At 46.8% G+C, this 19,100-nt stretch overlaps 1 protein-coding gene across 1 annotated transcript in view; it reads right to left on the reverse strand.

Moving 5' to 3' along the window:
• The window catches only part of VWA5B2 (von Willebrand factor A domain containing 5B2), a 334,472-nt gene that overhangs the window by 44,049 nt on the left and 271,323 nt on the right, over positions 1-19,100 (reverse strand). The window lies entirely within an intron of this gene.

Here is a 19,100-nt window from a genome sequence, read left to right on the forward strand (position 1 = left end):
AGGTGGTGTAAAGATGCAAACGGCGCTTCCTCTCCACCCTATCTCACATTGTGGTCCTGATGTTGATCTGTGCACCGGTGGTGTAAACATGTAAAGACTGCTCTCTCTCCACCCCATCACACATTCCATTCTGTTCCTGATGCTGGTCTGTGCACAGGTGGTGTAAAGATGCAAAGGGCGCTTCCTCTCCACCCTATCTCACATTCTGGTCCTGATGCTGGTCTGTGCACAGGTGGTGTAAAGATCCAGTGAGCGCTCTCTCTCCACCCCATCACACATGCTGGTCCAGATGCTGGTCTGTGCACAGGTGGTGTAAAGATCCAGTGAGCGCTCCCTATCCACCCCATCACACATTGTGATCCTGATGTTGATCTGTGCACATGTGGTGTAAAGATGTAAAGACTGCTCTTTCTCCACCCCATCACACATTCCATTACGGTCCTGATGGTGGTCTGTGCACAGGTGGTGAAGAGATGCAAAGGGCGCTCTCTCTCCACCCCATCCCACATTCTGGTCCTGATGCTGGTATGTGCACAGGTGGTGTAAAGATCCAGTGAGCACTCCCTTTCCACCCAATCACAAATTCCGGTCCTCATGCTGGTATGTGCACAAGTGGTGTAAAGATCCAGTGAGCGCTCTCTCTCCACCCCATCACACATTCTGGTCCTGATGGTGGTCTGTGCACAGGTGGTGTAAAGATGCAAATGGTGCTCTCTGTCCACCCCATCACAAAATGTGTTCCTGATGCTGGTGTGGGCACAGGTGGTGTAAAGATGCAAACGGCGCTTCCTCTCCACCCTATCTCACATTGTGGTCCTGATGTTGATCTGTGCACCGGTGGTGTAAAGATGTAAAGACTGCTCTCTCTCCACCCCATCACACATTCCATTCTGTTCCTGATGGTGGTCTGTGCACAGGTGGTGTACAGATGCAGAGGGTGCTCTCTCTCCACCATATCACACATCCCGGTCGTCCTGATGCTGGTCTGTGCACAGGTGGTTTAAAGATGCAGAGGGTGCTCTCTCTCCACCACATCACACATTGTGGTCCTGATGTTTGATCTGTGCACTGGTGGTGTAAAGATGCAGAGGGTGCTCTCTCTCCACCACATCACACATTGTTTTCCTGATGTTTGATCTGTGCACTGGTGGTGTAAAGATGCAGAGGGTGCTCTCTCTCCACCACATCACACATTGTGGTCCTGATGTTTGATCTGTGCACCGGTGGTGTAAAGATATAAAGACTGCTCTTTCTCCACCCCATCACACATTCCATTCTGTTCCTGATGCTGGTCTGTGCACAGGTGGTGTAAAGATGCAAATTGCGCTTCCTCTCCACCCTATCTCACATTGTGGTCCTGATGCTGGTCTCTGCACTGGTGGTGTAAAGATGTAAAGACTGCTCTTTCTCCATCCCATCACACATTCCATTCTGGTCCTGATGCTGGTCTGTGCACAGGTGGTGTAAAGATGCAGAGGGCACTCTCTGTCCACCCCATCACGCAATCTTGTCCTGTGATGCCGATCTGCACACAGTCAGTCCACGACACCCAACAGGGTGTGAGTTAATACTTGCAATATTTATGAAAGTCATGTCATGTAGGCTTTCAGCTCCATCAGATAAAAGAATGATTGTGGAGACATCAGTCCAAACCTGCATCATTGATTCTTCACTAGAGCAGGGTCACGTTTAGCAGAAAAGTCAGCTGCTATTCACAGGGGAGGCTTCCCTGCAGTTCAGTAATCACTGAAAGAGCTTATATTGGCATTGGAGAGTGATGGATAGGGCACAGCCAGGTGACACCTAGATTAAATGGAAGACCCAACCAGACAGAGGTGGTAGCTGGGCAGGAATGTTTCAGGATTATTATACTCCAGGAGGGCACATGATGTAATGTCTCCTGTTAATTATGAGAAGATTGCAGAGAATTCAGAATGCTGCCGCTCGACTACTCCTACACGTAAAGCCACAGGCACAGATGTCCCCGGCCTTGATGGCCGTACACTGGCTACCAATTGCAGGAAGATCCACGTTCAAGCTGCATGGTATCACACACAAAGCAATACATGGCAAAGCACCACTCTTCATCAGGAAGAAAACCAACAAAAATGTGCAACAAAAGAACATTCACTAGAGAATGGCAACATTCCAACGTACAAGAAAGAAACCACGCGTGGAGCATCTGTCTCTGTTCAAGCAGCCAAACTATGGAATTCACTTACATCACACATACGATCCACTGACCACCATCTCCCCTTCAGAAGACTAGTCAAGAGCTGACCCGCCCTCACATGACAACTACACTCACAACACAACAGTGCACCACTACAGTATACTCAGACATGACCAACTATGCCTCTCACGGGATAGAGGTAGTCACCCACGCCTACAAATCCCTCCACAACATCGGACCCAAATACCTCAATGAGAGAGTCTCCTTCCACGTACCCAAGAGGAACCTTTGCTCCACAGACCTCGCCCTCGCAGAGACCCCCCGCATCTGCAGAACCAGACCAGGAGGAAGAGCCAAAGCCTGGAACAAGCACCCAGTGAACATCAGACGCTTCCCCACCCTCCACACCTTCAGGAAGAACCTCAAGACCTGGCTCTTCGATTGAACCGGAGCTGCACCCCCCCTCACCCCCCCCCCCCAGCACCTTGAGACCCTCACGGGTGAGTAGCGAGCTTAATAAATCCCCTGATTGATTGAGATAAATCTGTTGCTATACATGTGTCATTAAACATTGAACTATTCTTCCTGTTATAAGCACATGGATTCATGTAAAGAAAAAACTGAATTATTACACCACAAGAGATATGTTCATATCCGACAATGTCATAATAGCTGCTTCTACGTACATATTGGTATAAATGTAGAAGAGTTTATTACTGCTACAAAAACCCTAAGAAATGTCATAAATATTGTACATACACATCCACAAGATGACTGTGCACATCAGACCATATTAAAAATAACTGCTTCTGCGCACATATGGGTATTTTATATAGAGAATTTTTCTCCAGCCAATATCACCTACCAAGTGTCATGTACATTCGAGTATGTCTAAGTCAATTTCAGGTTTTTCTAAAAAAAAAAAAAAATCCTTCTTTCAACCTTTGTCCCATCCCTCTTCTCACTTACTCATCTCAAACCTTTCAATCTACTACGAACCCTTAAACATCCTTCTCAAACTCTCTGCTCATTTTTTTACCCATGTCACCCAACTAACAAGCACACACCACCTCTACTTACAAAAAAACAACCTACTACCTCAACTTCCAAAATCACTGACATCATTCTATCCCTACTCTAAACTCTTCTAAACACACAAGGAATCAAGAACACAAACCTAACACAACTAATGTACATGGAAAACAAAAAAAACACAAAAAAGGGGACTAATCTACTAACTATTAACCTCTTACCATGGGCTTCGAAGTAGCATGCTACTCGCCGCAATGTGCTTAAACACCTAGTAAGGGAAGTAAGCACTATATACATGCAATTTACAATTACAATTGCAATTCTTTTGCATTGTAAGTGGAGTGATGTATCAAGTATTACAGCAACAGGTTTGTCCAGACATGGGTCCCGTGCTCTCCATGCACCTGGAGTCAAGCTATCCTGGCTGATGAGGGGTGAAAGCCCGAAACCGGTCCTAGGATGCTTGTTTCCAGTCCAGGGAGGACCTGGCCTGGCATTTCGGGCTGGACTGTTCCCATTGGGCGGAGGGTCAAGACTGATTTGCATATGGCTGGGTCCAAACTGGAATGGCATGGTGAGCAAAAAAACGATGGATTTAGGCCCAGATCTCTGTACTGTGGTGAATGTATGACGTTGTTCTGTATTCTGTCCGTCAACTGTTCTTTTTGCATCAAGTATTACACCCTGATAAGGCGTTGAAGCACTTTTGGACAAAAAACTCGGAAAACCAAAAACTATGAGTTTGAATTAGTGGCTTCCTCATTTGTCAAAACTGTGTCATCCTGGACAATGCTTAACTTGTAAACAAGCATTGGCAAAGTCAATGGGTCTCGCCAATGCAAGACCTACTTGCTTTGCCAATGTGCTTCAGTCATGGTGTAGACCAGTGTGGCAGCTGTTCAGCATGGCTAAAAGTTAGTAGCATAGAGGAGAGAGGCATTGAATGGAGTGGAGTGGTGTAGAGTGGAGTGGCTTAGAGGAGAGTGGCATTGAATGGAGTGGAGTAGCGTAGAGTGGAGTGGCGTAGACTGGAAGGTCATAGAGTTGAGTGTCAGAGTAGAGTGGAGTGTTGAGGAGTGTCATTGATTTGTGAAGTGAAGTGATATAGAGTGGAGTGAAGTAGGGTGGAGTGGAGTGGAGCAGACTGGAGTGTTGTGGAGTGTCATGGAAAGTTGTGGAATGAGGTGAAGCTGAGTGGTGTAGAGTGGAATAGAAAGGTGTAGAGTGCTGTAGAGTGCAGCAGAGTCCCGTAGAGTGGAGTAGTGTAGGTAGGGTGTAGTAGAGTTGAGTGGAGTAAAGTGTTGTAGAGTGGAGTGTCATAGAGTGTCCTAGAAGGGAGTGGGGTGTCGAAGAGTGGAGAATCGTAGAGTGGAGTGGGATAGAGTGGAGTGTCATGGAGTTGAGTGCCATGGAGTGGATTGTCGTGGAGTGGAGTGGCATAGAGTGTAGTAGAGTGGAGTGGTGTATGGTAGAGTGTAGTAAAATGTTGTAGAGGAAAGTGTCATAGAGTGGAGTGGAGTAGAGTGGCATAGAGTGGAGTAGAGTGGCATAGAGTGGTGTGGAGTGTTGTAGAGTGGAGTGAAGTGACGTAGAGTGAAGGGTTGTAGTTTAGGTTGGAATAAAGTGTCCGTAGGGTAGAGTGGCATAGAGTGGGGCAGAGTGTCGTAGAGTAGAGTAGCATAAAGTAAAGAAGGATGTTATAAAGTGAGGTAGGTTGGCGTTGAGTGATGTAGAGTGCAGGAGAGTAGCGCAGAGTTTAGTGTTCTAGAGTGGAGTGTCGTAGAGCTGTGTGTCATAGAGTGGAGTAGTGTAAGTAGGGTGGAGTAGAGTGGAGTGGAGTGGAGTAGAGTGCTGTAGAGTGGAGTGTTATAGAGTGTCCTAGAAGGAGTGGAGTGTTGAAGAGTGGAGTGTCATAGAGTGGAGTGGGATGAAGATGCGTGTCATAGAATGGAGTGTCATGGAGTGTCGTGGAGTGGATTGTCGTAGAGTGGAGTATCGTAGAGTGCAGTGACGTGGAGTGGTGTATGGTAGAGTGCAGTAAAATGTTGTAAAGTAGAGTAAAGTGGAGTAGAGTGGCGTTCAGAGGCGACTCCTCCACTAGGGCGGAGGAACGTCCCCACACTGCTTTCTCGCAGTGAGAGAACCAGAAACATAAAATGGCAATAACTACCATTTTATGTTTCTGCTTCTCGCACTGCCAGAAAGCAGAACAGAAGAGTTTGGTTGTGGGCAGGCGGGTGGGCGGGGCTGCTCTGCGAGCAGGGATGGGCAGGGGAAGAGTGGTGTGCCCACTCCTGAACGCCCATGACTGGTTTGGTCGGCCCTCTGGGACCGCCCAAACCAGTCATGCGCACTCTGCCCTTTCTCCTTGCGGGTTGCAATGCAGCCTATATGGAGAAAATGGCCTCCCCATAAGCCCCTGGCTGGGCAACGTCCCCACCAATCACAACGCTGCCATTGCAGCATTGTGATTGACTTAGGGGAGGGGAGGGAGGCTGCCTGCTTCCTGTTCCTGGCAGGAGAGCAGGAGCAGGTGCCTTGCAAGACTGGCGCCGAGAAAACCGGGGACCCGGTGGCAGACATGTACGTTTTTTCTTTATTAGTAACCCCCCTCCCTCCTTCCCGTGCGACCCCCTCGCCCCCCCCACCCGCGGTTATTGCCAGCCTTGACTGTTGCCGTAGAGTGATGTGGAGTGTTGTACAGTGGAGTGAAGTGACATATAGTGGCGTGGAGCCGTACAGAGTGGCGTAGAGTGTTGCCTAGTGTCATTGAATGGAGGGCTGTAGAGTGGAGGGGTGTAGAGTAGAGTGGAGCAAAGGTTTTCAAAGTGGAGGGCAGCCGCAGTCCGTGCAGGTAACAGCCATGGGGAGGTGGGGCTGGGTAAGGGGGGATTTCAAGAGGCGATGCTGAGGGAAAATTATTTATTTATTTAATTTTCCCTCAGCATCGTCCCTTGAAATCCCCTGTTACCCGGTCCCACCGCCTCACCGCTGTTGCCTGAACGGACCGCGGCTGGTGGAGGGGCATAAAGTAACATAAAGTGTCATGGAGCGGAGTGGCATAGAGTGGAGTAGAGAGGAGCAGAGTGAAGTATCGTAGAGTGTCCTAGAGTAGAGTGGAATAGAGTAATGTAGAGTTGAGTGGGATAGAGTAGAGTAAAGTAGAGTGGAGTGGAGTGTCGCAGAGAGCACTGTCATAGAGTAGAGTGTCGTAGAGTAGCGCAGAGTGGAGTAAAGTGTAGAGTGGAGTGCGGTAGAGTGTCGTAGAGTGGAGTGTTATACTGGGCTGGACTGGCCGTAGCGGGCACCGGGCTTTTCCCTGGTGGGCTACCAGGGTGGGGGCCGGTTTTGGAGCCCTGGGGGGCGTTTTTGTTACCGGGGTCAGTTTTGCAGCATAGCTGCAATATCGGCCCCCTGTAACACCTCCCAAACCCCACCCCAGCTGGCCCAACTCAATTGCCAAGGCCGGTTTAAATTGATACTTGTATAGCGCACTACTCACCCGCAAGGGTCTCAAGGCGCTTGTACGAATACCGCTGTGGAACCCATCCTGGCTTTCCCTGTGAGGTGTCCACTCCTGGGCACCCCCAAGGTGGAGGCCAGGCATCCTTAGCGTTGTGGGGGCCGTTGTGGAGATTAAGCAAGCTATTGCCCAGAGTTGCAGAGTGGGACTCCATGATTGGAATGGCACCGAGGCGAGAATTATCAGGTCCGTGGAATTTTGAGCCCAAGACCCGCCGAGGCGGGGAATTGAACCCTGGTCCCAGGATAGACCTCTGCATCAGGGTCTGCGGCTCTAATCATTGAGCCACACTTCTCCACAATTGCGCTCCCTGTGCGGCCATAGTGTTACAGAGTAGAATGTTGCAGAGTGGAGTAAAGTAACTTGTAGTGTAGTGGCCTAGAGTGTTACAGAGTGGCATAGAGTGTCATAGAGTGGAGTGGTATAGAGTGGAGTGACATAGAGTGTCGTGGAGTGCGTAGAGTGTCCTAGAAAGGAGGAAAGTAGAGTGCTGTAGAGTGAAGTACAGTGGCATAGAGTGGAGTGACATAGAGTGTTGTACAGTGTCATGGAGTGTCGTCGAGTATCATAGAGTGGTGTAGAGTGGTAGTTTGTAGAGTGGAGGGGCATAGAGTGGGGTTGCATAGAGTGGAGTGCAGTAAAGTGTCATGGAGTGGAGGGGTGTAGAGTGTCGTAGAGTGGAATAAAGAGTTTCAGAGTGGAGTGTTGTAGGGTGTCTTAGAGTGGAGGGGCATTGAGTGTAGGGGCATAAAGTGGAGGTGCAGAGTGGAGCGGTGTAGAGTGTCGTACAGTGCTGTAGAATGGCATGGAGGAGCATAGAGTGGAGTGTCGCAGAGGGGAGAGGCATGGAGAGAAGGTCATGGAGTGGAGGGGCTTAGAGTGAAGGGGCATGGAGTGAAGTAAAGTCTCGTATGTTAGGGTGGAGTAGGGTTGAGTATAGTAATTTCTCGTAGAGTGGAGTGGCATAGAGTGGAGTAAAGTGACATAGAGTTGAGTGGTGTCGAGTGTCATAGAGTGAAGTGTTGTGGAGTGGAGTGTCGAGGAGTGGAGTGTCGTGGAGTGTCGAAGAGTTGAGTGGCATAGAGTAGAGTAGACTTGTAGAGTAGAGCGACATAGAGTGGAGTAGAGTGTCAGAGAGTGGAGAGGAGAAGAGTGTCATGGAGTGGAGTCACGTAAAGTGGAGGGGTGTAGAGTGGAAGGGCATAGAGTGGCGAGCGCAGAGTGGAGTAAACTGTCGTAGAGTGGAGTTAAGTGTTGTAGATTGCAGTAAAGTGGAGTGGAGTGCCAATGAGTGCTGTGGAGGGGAGGGGAGTGGAGTAGAGTGATGTAAAATGTTGTGGAGTGGCATAGGATGGAGTGTCGTGGAGTTGAGTCAAGTGACATGGAGTGTAGTGGAATGGAGTGGAATAGAATGTCGTAGAGAGGCATAGAGTGCCATAAAGTGGAGTGGCATAGGGTGAGGTGCTATACAGTGGATTATTGCATAGTGGCATAGAGTAGAGTGGCGTGGAGTGGAGTGGCATATAGTGGCATGGAGTGTCATAGAGTGAGGTGTCAAAGGATGTCATAGAGTCAAGTGGCATAGAGTGTCATAGAGTGGAGTGTCGTGGAGTGAAGTTTCATAGAGTAGAGTAAAGTGGTGTGGAGTGTAGTAGAGTGGAGTGGCATATAGTGATATTGAGTGTCATAGAGTATCTTATAGTGGAATGTCATAGAGTGGAGTGTCATAGAGTGGATTGTCATTGAGTGGAGTATCAAATCAAATCAAATCAGGGACATTTGTACAGCGCACATATCATTCGGAAGTCTCATGGCGCTTGCAAATGGCTCTGATGGAATACTTGTTCAGTTGTCAAATAGCCATGATTTCAACTTTTTTCGAAAGCAGTTATGATCTGAGATGGTGCGTAAGTTAAAAGGGAGTTTATTCCAGGATACAGGAGCAAGATAGGAAAAAGTCCTTCCTCCATATCTCGCCTTGCGAATTCTGAGGGGCGTGAGAAGGGATTTATTGTTCGATCTAAGCGACCTACTGGGCTGGTACTAACGTAATTCTTTGGACCAATACCCCCGGACCTTTTCCATACATGTTTTTATGTGTCAGACAGAGGGTCTTAAACAGAACTCTCTGTCTGACAGGAAGCCAGTGTAGAGATCTCAAACAAGGGGCAGGGGGAGATCTTGGCGGTAGGTTCAGAACCAGTCTGGCCGCCGTGTTCTGTAGAATTTGGAGTTTAGCCAAAAGGCCGTCGTTTATTGAGGACAACAGGGCATTTCCATAGTCCAAACGATTTATTATCAGACCCTGTACTAATGGTTTCCTGGCCTCCATATGGATCCATTTGAAAACCTTTCGAAGATTTCGCATTACTCCAAAACATGAGTGAATTATGTGGTTGATCTGACTTTTCATTGACATTTGACTGTCCATGAGGAAGCCTAGATTCCGGACCGTCGGTTTAGGTGTTGGACACGGGCCAAGGTTCAGGGGCCACCAGTCATGAGACCAATGCTCGTGAGCCTTGCCGAAGAGCATGATCTCAGTCTTGCCTCCATTTAATTGGAGATGGTTAGTACTCATCCACCTGTCAATGTGGGACATATATGTTTTTGAAACGCTGTTTTGTTTCTGATGGATCTAGACCAAGAGTGACCAGGATCTGCGTGTCGTCAGCATACGACACCACATAAAAGCCATAGGATCTGATCACCCCGGCCAGTGGCGTCATGTACAGATTAAAAAGAGTCGGACTCAGGATGGAGCCCTGTGGCACTCCCATCTTGACCGCTCTGTTACATGAGATAGTGTTTCCCACCTGGACCGTTGTAACACGGTCTGTTAGATAGCTTTGAAACCATTTTAAGGCGTTCCCCCTGACACCAATTTCCCAGAGCCGATGGACTAGAATTCTATGGGAGATGGTGTCAAAGGCAGCGGACAGGTCGAGCAGGACAAGAATGGTTGACTGACGTTTGTCCAAAGCTAATCTAATGTTGTCCGCTACCTCCACCAATGCTGTCTCAGTGCTATGGGCCGCCCTGAAACCCGACTGTGAAGGATCCAGTAGCCCGTGATTCTCTAAATAGGTGACAAGCTGTTGGTTTACTAATGATTCCAGCATTTTCCCAAAATAGTGAAGCAGCGAGATGGGCAGATAGTTCAGGCAGAGTTTGGGATCAGCTGTGTTTTTTTTTTTAGAATATGCCTAACCCTCGCAGCTTTCCATGAATTCGGGAATTTAGCTTCCGACAGTGATTTATTAAAAAGGTTTGTTACATTTTCCAATGCTACCGGCGCGATATTTGGAAAGAATTTGGGAGGGGCCGTGTCGGTAAAAGAACCTGATTTTATTTTCTGCATAGCAGTTGCCACTGACTTGGAGTTACAACTGACAAATTCATCCAGGGTATGTGAAGGGTCTAATGATAAGCTAAATTCATTTTCTGAATGATCATTGATTTTTTGAAGTGGAAAAGAGTGATGGATTGTGGCAATTCTTTCTTTAAAAAAATTGGCAAGAGAATCAATCCATTCTTGAGAATTTGGAGTTAGTAACTGGGTGGGAGGGGATGTGAATTATTTTAGAATTCTGTAAAACTTGCAGGAGTTTTCTGCCCTATCTATTTGATTTAAAAGAAATTATTTTTTTGCTTGCTTAATATCCTCCATGTAATCATGGTGGATTTTTTTATATGTTTCACGGTCGATCCTTTATTTGCTTTTTCTGCATTTACGCTCCGCTGCTCTACATGACAGCTTCCCTGTCTTTAGTTGCTCCGTAAACCAGGGAGCAGCCCTAGGTTTAACTTTTACCTTGGTGAGGGGCTATTCTGTCTAGTGCCGCCGTGATGGCCTCTTCAAAAGCAGTTGTTGCAAGGTTGATGTTTCCCTTCTGGCTTGACTGAGACAGACTAAAATGTTTTAAGAATGTAGATGGAGTAACTTTGCGGCAAGACCTACGCAATATTGATTCACTTTTGGGGCCCTTTTTGATCCTATGGGCAGAGATGCCAAATTTCATTAAATAGTGATCTGACCATAGCAGTGGGGTGGGAGTTTCAACATTAATATCTAAAGAGTTAGAAAAAAGTAGATCAAGCGTATAGCCTGTGGGCCTATTACTAGTTGGGACAGTCCCAATATATTCATGTTTGTAATCAGTTGATCTGTGTCTGAATTCAACAATATGTCAGCATGCTAGTTAAAATCCCCAATTAGGAAAAAAGAATCAGATGCCAGTATTTGTGGGGCGATTTTTGCCAATAGTTTATCGAGGAAATCGCTTTTTGGGCCAGGAGGTCGGTATATTAGGGCTCCCCTCCATGTGCCCCAAGTTAGGCCTTCAATCCTAAAGATACATAGCTCTAATTGGCCTGACCTTATGGTTTCTAAGGGGGTGATAGTCAGGCCTGGGGTGGCGGCTATGAGTAGACCTCCTCCTCTTGCCTCTTTCCTGTCCACTCTGGTTACGTTATATCGGGGTGGAAAAGGCGATCTGTACGTCGGTGGTGGCGTGTCCAGGTAACCAGGTTTCAGTAACAAAGCAGACGTCAGGTGACTCCATATCAATGAGGCTCCGTAACTCCATTGAATGTTTCGGGATGGAGCGTGCATTAGGGTAGATGGCACTTAGTGGTTTGGGGGTTCTGCGATAGTTTGGGTCATTAGATGTTTGGACTATATTCGGTACGAAGGGGCCTGTTGTACACAATACACCAAGAGTTCAATTTATTCTCATCTTCACTGTATCTGGGAGTCTGAGATGGGGTTTGTTTCGATCTTTTAGCTCATTACTGGAATATACCAGTGTTGCCATAACGGCTGCTAATGATTATGAGATACCAGGACAAGGGCTGAGACTGCGAGAAGGATTAAAAAAGATGCAGGGTTCGTGGCAGCTGGCAGCGGTCAGGCACGGACGGGCGCAGACGGGCGCAGACGGGCTTGCCTTTGGCGCGCCGCTACGCGCGTCCACGCCGTTCCCCACTTTATATAGGGTGGACAGCTAATGGCAGGAGCTAGAATGCTGACTATGGCTTCCGGTCGGGCAGACGGAGGTAGTTTAGCTGCCTTAGCGTCCCTCCGTACAATCAGCACACGCCGTGACGGACCGGGACTAGGTAGCAAATTGGTGCAAGTGAGTATATTTAAAATTCACAAGTGATATCGGCGCAATTAAAACAGCATAAACTGATTGATATGAGTGGGTGAGTTTAGAATTCAGAATTGCTTTCGGGGCACGTTCGATCTGCAATACTCACAAGAGCGCTGCTGCGCTCTTGTGTAGAGTGGAGAGGCATAGAGTGTCATAGAGTGGAGTGCTGTAGAGTAGCATAGATTGTCATAGCGTGGAGTGTCATACAGTCACTTAGAGTGGAGAGGCATAGAGTGTAGTAGAATGGAGTCTTGTAGAGTGGAATGTGATAGAGTGGCATAGAGTGGAGTAGCTTAGAGTGTCATAGAGTGGAGTGTCATAGACTGGAGTAAAGTGGAGTGTAGAAGAGTGGAGTGGCTTAGAGTGGCATAGAGAGGCGTAGAGTAGAGTTTCGTAGAGTGTAGTGTCGGAGAATGGTGCACAGTGGAGTGGCGTAAAGTGGAGTGTCATAGAGTGGAGTGTTGTAGAGAGAAGTGGCATTGAGTGTCATAGGGTGGATTGGCATAGAGAGGGGTAGAATGGCCAAGAGTGAAGTAGCATAGAGTGTCGTAGCGTGGAGTGGAGTAGGGTGGCATAGAGTGACTTAGAGTGGTCTTGCATAGAGTGGCTTGGAGTAGAGTGGAGTGTCCCACAATGGAGTAGAGTGGATTAGTGTTGAATGGCATGGTGTGGAGTAGTGCCGCAGAGTGAAGTAGATTAGAGTGGAGAGGAGTGTCATAGAGTGGTGTGTCACCGAATGGAATAGATTGGTGGAGAGTCAAGTGGCATAGAGGGGGGTACAGTGTCATAGAATGATGTTGCCTAGAGTGGAGTAGAATTTTGTAGAGTGGAGTAGCATGGAATGTCGTAGAGTGGAATTGAGTAATGTATTATAGAGTGGAGTGTAAGAGAGTAGAGTGGCTTAGAGTAGAGTGGCGTAGAGTAAAGTGGCATACAGTGGAGTGGAGCAGAGTGACGTATTACTGATAAAACTATGCAGCTTACAAATGATAGTGTTGGAATGGCATCACCTAATGTACTGATTTGTTTTGTTCCAATTAAAATATTTGTTTCTAACACACTTCAGAATTACAAAAATATGTGCTTTATTTGTGCTTTCCTAATTATAATATACTCTGAAATATTTGCATAGTAATTGAGTTTGTCCTGGGGGATGGGGTCCCTGGCCCCATAACAAGCTCCGGGAGGGGAGGTTTGTGGCCCCCTCCCTTTTAAATTCAGTTTGACCCTGGGCCTATTAAGGCTTGCGGATGGGTGCCACGTGGCCCCCCTCATGTTTTTTATTGCATTTGGACCCAGAGGATGGGGTTTGCAGGGCCTATCAATGCTCGAGGAGAGGGGCCACATGCCTCCTCCCCTTATTTTGTACATCAGCCCTGGGGGTGGGGTCCTTGGGGCCTCGCAGAGGCTCAAGGAGGGAGGACACGCACCTCAGTCAACCAAATAGAATATTTTCCGCCCCGCCCCCCCTCGGGCCACTGGCCCATCCTGGGAACGGGTTTTAAGAGTGCCACATTTAAAACAGATTTGCCACGAATTAGGAGATCCTCTGCATATTTGCAGCAACATTATAACAAAAAACTTTTTTTTTGTGCCACAGGCCGAGTCCCTCTGGGACTCTACCACCAGGCCTAGGGGGGTCAGGGTATCCCTAGCCGACCCCTTCTGTTTTATATTAACCTTTTTTCTAGTTCTCAGCACCGAGTCCAGAGTCCTAAGATGGCTGCCACCACATCTTTGCTGATGGGTTGCTTCCAAACAAACCACAGCAGGAGATCTGTTCGCCCTGCGGATCCTCCGTGGCGTGATATCTACAAAGGTTTTGAGCATTAATGCCTCAAAAAATATTGAACAGATTCACACCAAATCACAAAAAGCACGTTTTCTGGACCAAGATATAGTTTTATGTCAAATTTGATGCAAATCTGTAGCTTTGTCTAAAGTTCCTATGGAAAAATGAATGGGGAAAATGTGTTTTGGGACTCTCTTTTTTCTTGGCCCCTGCTTGATGTATCACCCTGAAACTTTTTTATGCACAAACTAGATAAAAAGTACTACGTTTTTGAAAAAGTTTGAAAAGATTTGTTAAACGGTGCCAAAGTTGTTAGCAACACAAAAAAGGCCTTTTACTTTCACAATCCTAACTATAACTATCCAGTAGCCCCCCTCCCTTTTACTTCATTTTGTGGCCCCAGATGAAGGGGTCACTGGGGTCTTTAGAGGATCTGAATGGGGGGGCCGAGTGACCCTCCTCTCATTTAAAAATATGGTGGGTCCATAAGGTGGGGGTCCTCGTGGACAAAAGCAGCCTGGGAAGGGAGCTGCATGCCCTCACAAAAAAATCCCTGTGACCTAGGGTCCTGGGGCTAAAATTGGCCCGGGGAGGAGGCCGCATGAACCCCTCCCGGTGAAAAAGTTGCCAGGCCACGGGGGATGGGGTCCCTGAGGCCAGAATCAACCCGGGGAGGGGGTTGTGTGAACCCCTACCCCTGAACAAGATGCCGGGCCGTAGGAGATGGGGTCCTGGGAACGAAAGTGGCCTGGGAGGGGAGGCTGTGAGCCCCCCTCACCCTAAAAACGTGCTGGGCCAGAGGGACGGTGTCCCCTGGGCCTGGGAGGGGGGCAAGCACACCTCCGTCCCCTAAAAGTTTAACCACAATTCCAGGGCTTAAAGTTACGTTCTTCTTGGAAGTTAGGAAACAATTAGAATAGACATATATTTTTTTCTTTTCTTCTATTCTATTTTTAGTATGAGTGATTAGTTCAACTCGTATTATAAACATTAAGGGAACACAAATGTCCTATACATTATTATGTTGTTTGTGTATACATACTCTTTTCCCCACTGTGTTTTATTTATGCACTGTCATGTAATATAGTCACTGTGGAGCGTCTATGTCTATGAAAAGTCCTGGTTACCATGGTAACCAAGGGATAATGGTGGTGGTGCTTTTAAGTTTGACACTCACAGAACTGTTTATGCAGTGAACAAGGCAGTTTTGCCGCCGAAACGCGTCTGACCTTGTTTAGAATAAATCGCCTTCTGTGCCAGAATTAGTCACGGAGTTGGCGCCAGTTTGTTGAAAGACTGTCAGGATGTCAATATATATATATATATATATTATGAAAACAAAAGCGCCCTGCAGCTTTGGGAGCGCACTCGACCTCGCTCTGCCTCCGGCTTAAAGATGCAGCCTGCCTTTGTATGCCATTTTATTCTTACTGCTGCCAACGCGTTTCAAGGTCTTTCAACCCCTTCTTCCTGGGCAGAAAAACGATATTTGAATTCGCAGCTGTTTGATTACCATCTCTTTATTCAAGGATATGACGGCCATCAGTGGGCGTGTGCAAAGTGCAACTCAATTGCATGATGGGACATTGAGTCTCAGTACGAAAAACAATCTTCTTAAAGTAAGTTCAAATGTTCATTTTCCTATTTTATCCATTATTATTTTCCTTCGTAGGTATGACTTACTCTGGCAGGCTCAATTTGCCCACCGATGGCCGTCATATCCTTGAATAAAGAGATGGTAAAGAGATGGTAATCAAACAGCTGCGAATTCAAACGTCGTTTTTCTGCCCAGGAAGAAGGGGTTGAAAGACCTTGAAACGCGTTGGCAGCAGTAAGAATAAAATGGCATACGAAGGCAGGCTGCATCTTTAAGCCGGAGGCAGAGCGAGGTCGAGTGCGCTCCCAAAGCTGCAGGGCGCTTTTGTTTTAAAAAAAAAAAATATATATATATATATACATACACTTACCTTAAATCCTTAAATATACTCGCCTTCCGTGATGTAGGCATTGCGTGGTCAAGGATGTGTGGTAAAGGCATTGCGTGGTAAACACAGTGTGTGGCGAAGGATGCATGGTAAAGGCAGTGCGTGGTAAAGAATGCGTGGTAAAGGCAGTGCATGGTAAAGGATGTGTTGTAAAGGCATTGCGTGGTAATGCCTGCGTTGTAAAGGCATTGTGTGGTAATGCCTGCGTTGCAAAGGCACTGCGTGGTAATGCCTGCGTTGCAAAGGCACTGCGTGGTAATGCCTGTGTTGTAAAGGTATTGTGTGGTAATGCCTGCGTTGCAAAGGCGCTGCGTGGTAATGCCTACGCTGTAAAGACATTGAGTGGTAATGCCTGCGTTGTAAAGGCATTGTGTGGTAATGCCTGCGTTGCACAGGCACTGCGTGGTAATGCCTGCGTTGCAAAGGCACTGCGTGGTAATGCCTACGCTGTAAAGTCATTGAGTGGTAATGCCTGCGTTGTAAAGGCTGATTGCCATTATCGCTTATTTCGAGCTTACCCTGCATAAAATAGGGCATTGCGCGCAGAGTCTGGTATTTACAGCATCAACATCTGCACACCCTGCTATTTACAAGGCACGTTTCACCCTTTCAATCCTGGCACGTTTGAGCTGCTGAAATGTAATGGGAGATAAGACGTTTATCGCACCCGGCAATTAACGGGGGTGCGGACTTTATCGCACCTGGTAATTACCGAGAGTGATACAGACAGCAACGATTATAATTACGGTCCCCGAACAAACGGATGTGCACACAGCCAGCCAGGCCATCCACCCGGATGCGCGTCACCAGGCCCTGGGTCTGTGGTGATCCCACAGACCTCGTAATTCCGGACGGAGATGGAAAGTTTGTTACAGCCTCATCAGGAATTCCAGGGAATGGGTAATGAGGCCTTACATACTTTAGATATGATTCTATTCACAAGAACTGCTCTTTAAATTTCTATGGTCATTGTATCTGTATTTTACTTTAGTGACGTAGCACGTGCACCACTACTAAGTGAAGTGACCTGAGGCAAAGGCACTCATTGGTTTAGTCTCTGCTCGTCGTGTTCACCTAGGGATGTTAGAGGTCATTTAGGGGTCAGAACAGGAAGATTGTATTGGGCTTTTTGAAGGGGATTCGAGTTCAGGGAAAAGGACAGACTGTTCCAGAAGGGAGAGCTCACAACATTGCAGATGAAATGTCCACCGGAAACAACACCCAGAATATAGACACCCCAATATCATCAAGGACGTTGTTTAATAAGGTTGTGTCATCAGAAAGGAGGTGGTTTCATCAGGAAGAAGGTTGTTTCATCAGAAAGGAGGTTCTTTTATAAGGAAGAAGGTTGTATTATCAGAAAAGAGTTTGTTTCATCAGAAAGGAGGTTGTTTCATCAGAAAGGAGGTTGTTTCATCTGGAAGGAGATTCTTTCATCAAAATGAGGTTGTTTCATCAGAAAGGAGGTTGTTTCACCAGGAAGGAGGTTGTTTCATCAAAATGAGGTTGTTTCATCAGTAAGAAGGTTCTTTCATCAGGAAGAAGGTTGTTTCATCAGAAAGGAGGTTGTTTCACCAGAAAGGAGGTTGTTTCACCAGAAAGGAGGTTGTTTCACCAGGAAGGAGGTTGTTTCATCAAAATGAGGTTGTTTCATCAGTAAGAAGGTTCTTTCATCAGGAAGAAGGTTGTTTCATCAGAAAGGAGGTTGTTTCACCAGAAAGGAGGTTGTTTCACCAGAAAGGAGGTTGTTTAATCAGAAAGGAGGTTGTTTCATCAGAAAGGAGGTTGTTTAATCAGAAAGGAGGTTGTTTCATCTGGAAGGAGATTGTTTCATCAAAATGAGGTTGTTTCATCAGAAAGGAGGTTGTTTCATCTGGAAGGAGATTGTTTCATCAAAATGAGGTTGTTTCATCAGAAAGGAGGTTGTTTCACCAGGAAGGAGGTTGTTTCATCAAAATGAGGTTGTTTCATCAGTAAGAAGGTTCTTTCATCAGGAAGAAGGTTGTTTCATCAGAAAGGAGGTTGTTTCACCAGAAAGGAGGTTGTTTCACCAGAAAGGAGGTTGTTTAATCAGAAAGGAGGTTGTTTCATCAGAAAGGAGGTTGTTTAATCAGAAAGGAGGTTGTTTCATCAGAAAGGAGGCTGTTTCATCAGAAAGGAGGTTGTTTCATCAGAAAAGTGGTTGTTTCATCAAAATGAGTTTGTTTCACCAGAAAGGAGGTTGTTTCACCAGAAAGGAGGTTGTTTCACCAGAAAGGAGGCTGCTTCATCAGAAAGGAGGTTGTTTCATCAGGACGGAGGTTGGCTTGAGCACCGACTTGAGTAGGCCTGCTCCAGTCACCATCCAATATACTCTCTCTAATGAGAGCGTATATTAGAGCGGTGCGAGAACTCTGGCCAGGACAATGGAACATGCTTTATGACCAGTGATGTAGCAAATGTGCCAAGGAACCTCTTTCAAGTAAGGAAAATGGGTCCTCTACCTCATGGCAGTGTACGGAATCAATCCCATAACCAGCGGGCAGTGGATCCATCACAGCCGTGGGCCCAGGTGCCACTGCACCTGCTGCAGGCATTACAGCGAGGCCTCCTTTTGGGAGCTAGAAGAATTGAGGCTGCCTTGGAGGCCTTCACCTTCTTTCTGCTATCCATGCCTCTAGGAATGTCCCGGCCTTTACAGACGGAAAGGCAAAGCCCCCTACATCTGCTATTCAGCGCCAAGATACCCTTAACGATGAAAATGCACTCTACAAATACACATGTTATGTTATGTTATTGATCAGATCTAACAACCCATTGAATGGATTATGTAGTCTTGAGTGATCATAGGATTACGTATCACAGGGACTTCCCTCCAGTCCGCACACTTATTCACCATATGGGTACATTCTGGAATTTGTGAAACCAATGGTTTATGAGCAGGAAAATCCAGGACAGGAAATGTCCTGTCCATGTGGCATGGAGTCATAGGTCACTATGCCATCTTTTTCAATGTAAAGTAAAAATTCTTGATTCTCCTTTTTATTTCATGACAAGATTGTTTACTTTGTGACATGCAGCTCATCGCCTATTCAGGATGGGTGGTGTGGTGGGCGATACGCACCATTACACTTCCTGCCATGACGTTTACTAACATGACTCAAAAATGTCCCTTTATCTTCCATTGCTCCTGAGCCAACATTTAAGACTAATTTTACCATCAGGTCACCACCATTTCATTTTTATGACAATTGCCTTGTCACTTATGCCCAACGTTAATCCCTATACCTCCCCCTACAAATAGTGAGCCATATTTAGTAAAGTTTTGAGTCGCCCTTTCACCAGGCAAAGTAACAGAAGGGTGACGCAAAACCTAGATGAGATTTACCAAGCCACGCAAGGACCACCTTGGCAAGTACATTACAGTACCTTAGGCGATTGCTAAAGGTCCCAAAGGTGG

This window comes from Triturus cristatus, chromosome 11 (genome assembly GCF_964204655.1).
Source record: "Triturus cristatus chromosome 11, aTriCri1.1, whole genome shotgun sequence".
In the NCBI taxonomy this organism is placed as follows: Eukaryota; Metazoa; Chordata; class Amphibia; order Caudata; family Salamandridae; genus Triturus; species Triturus cristatus.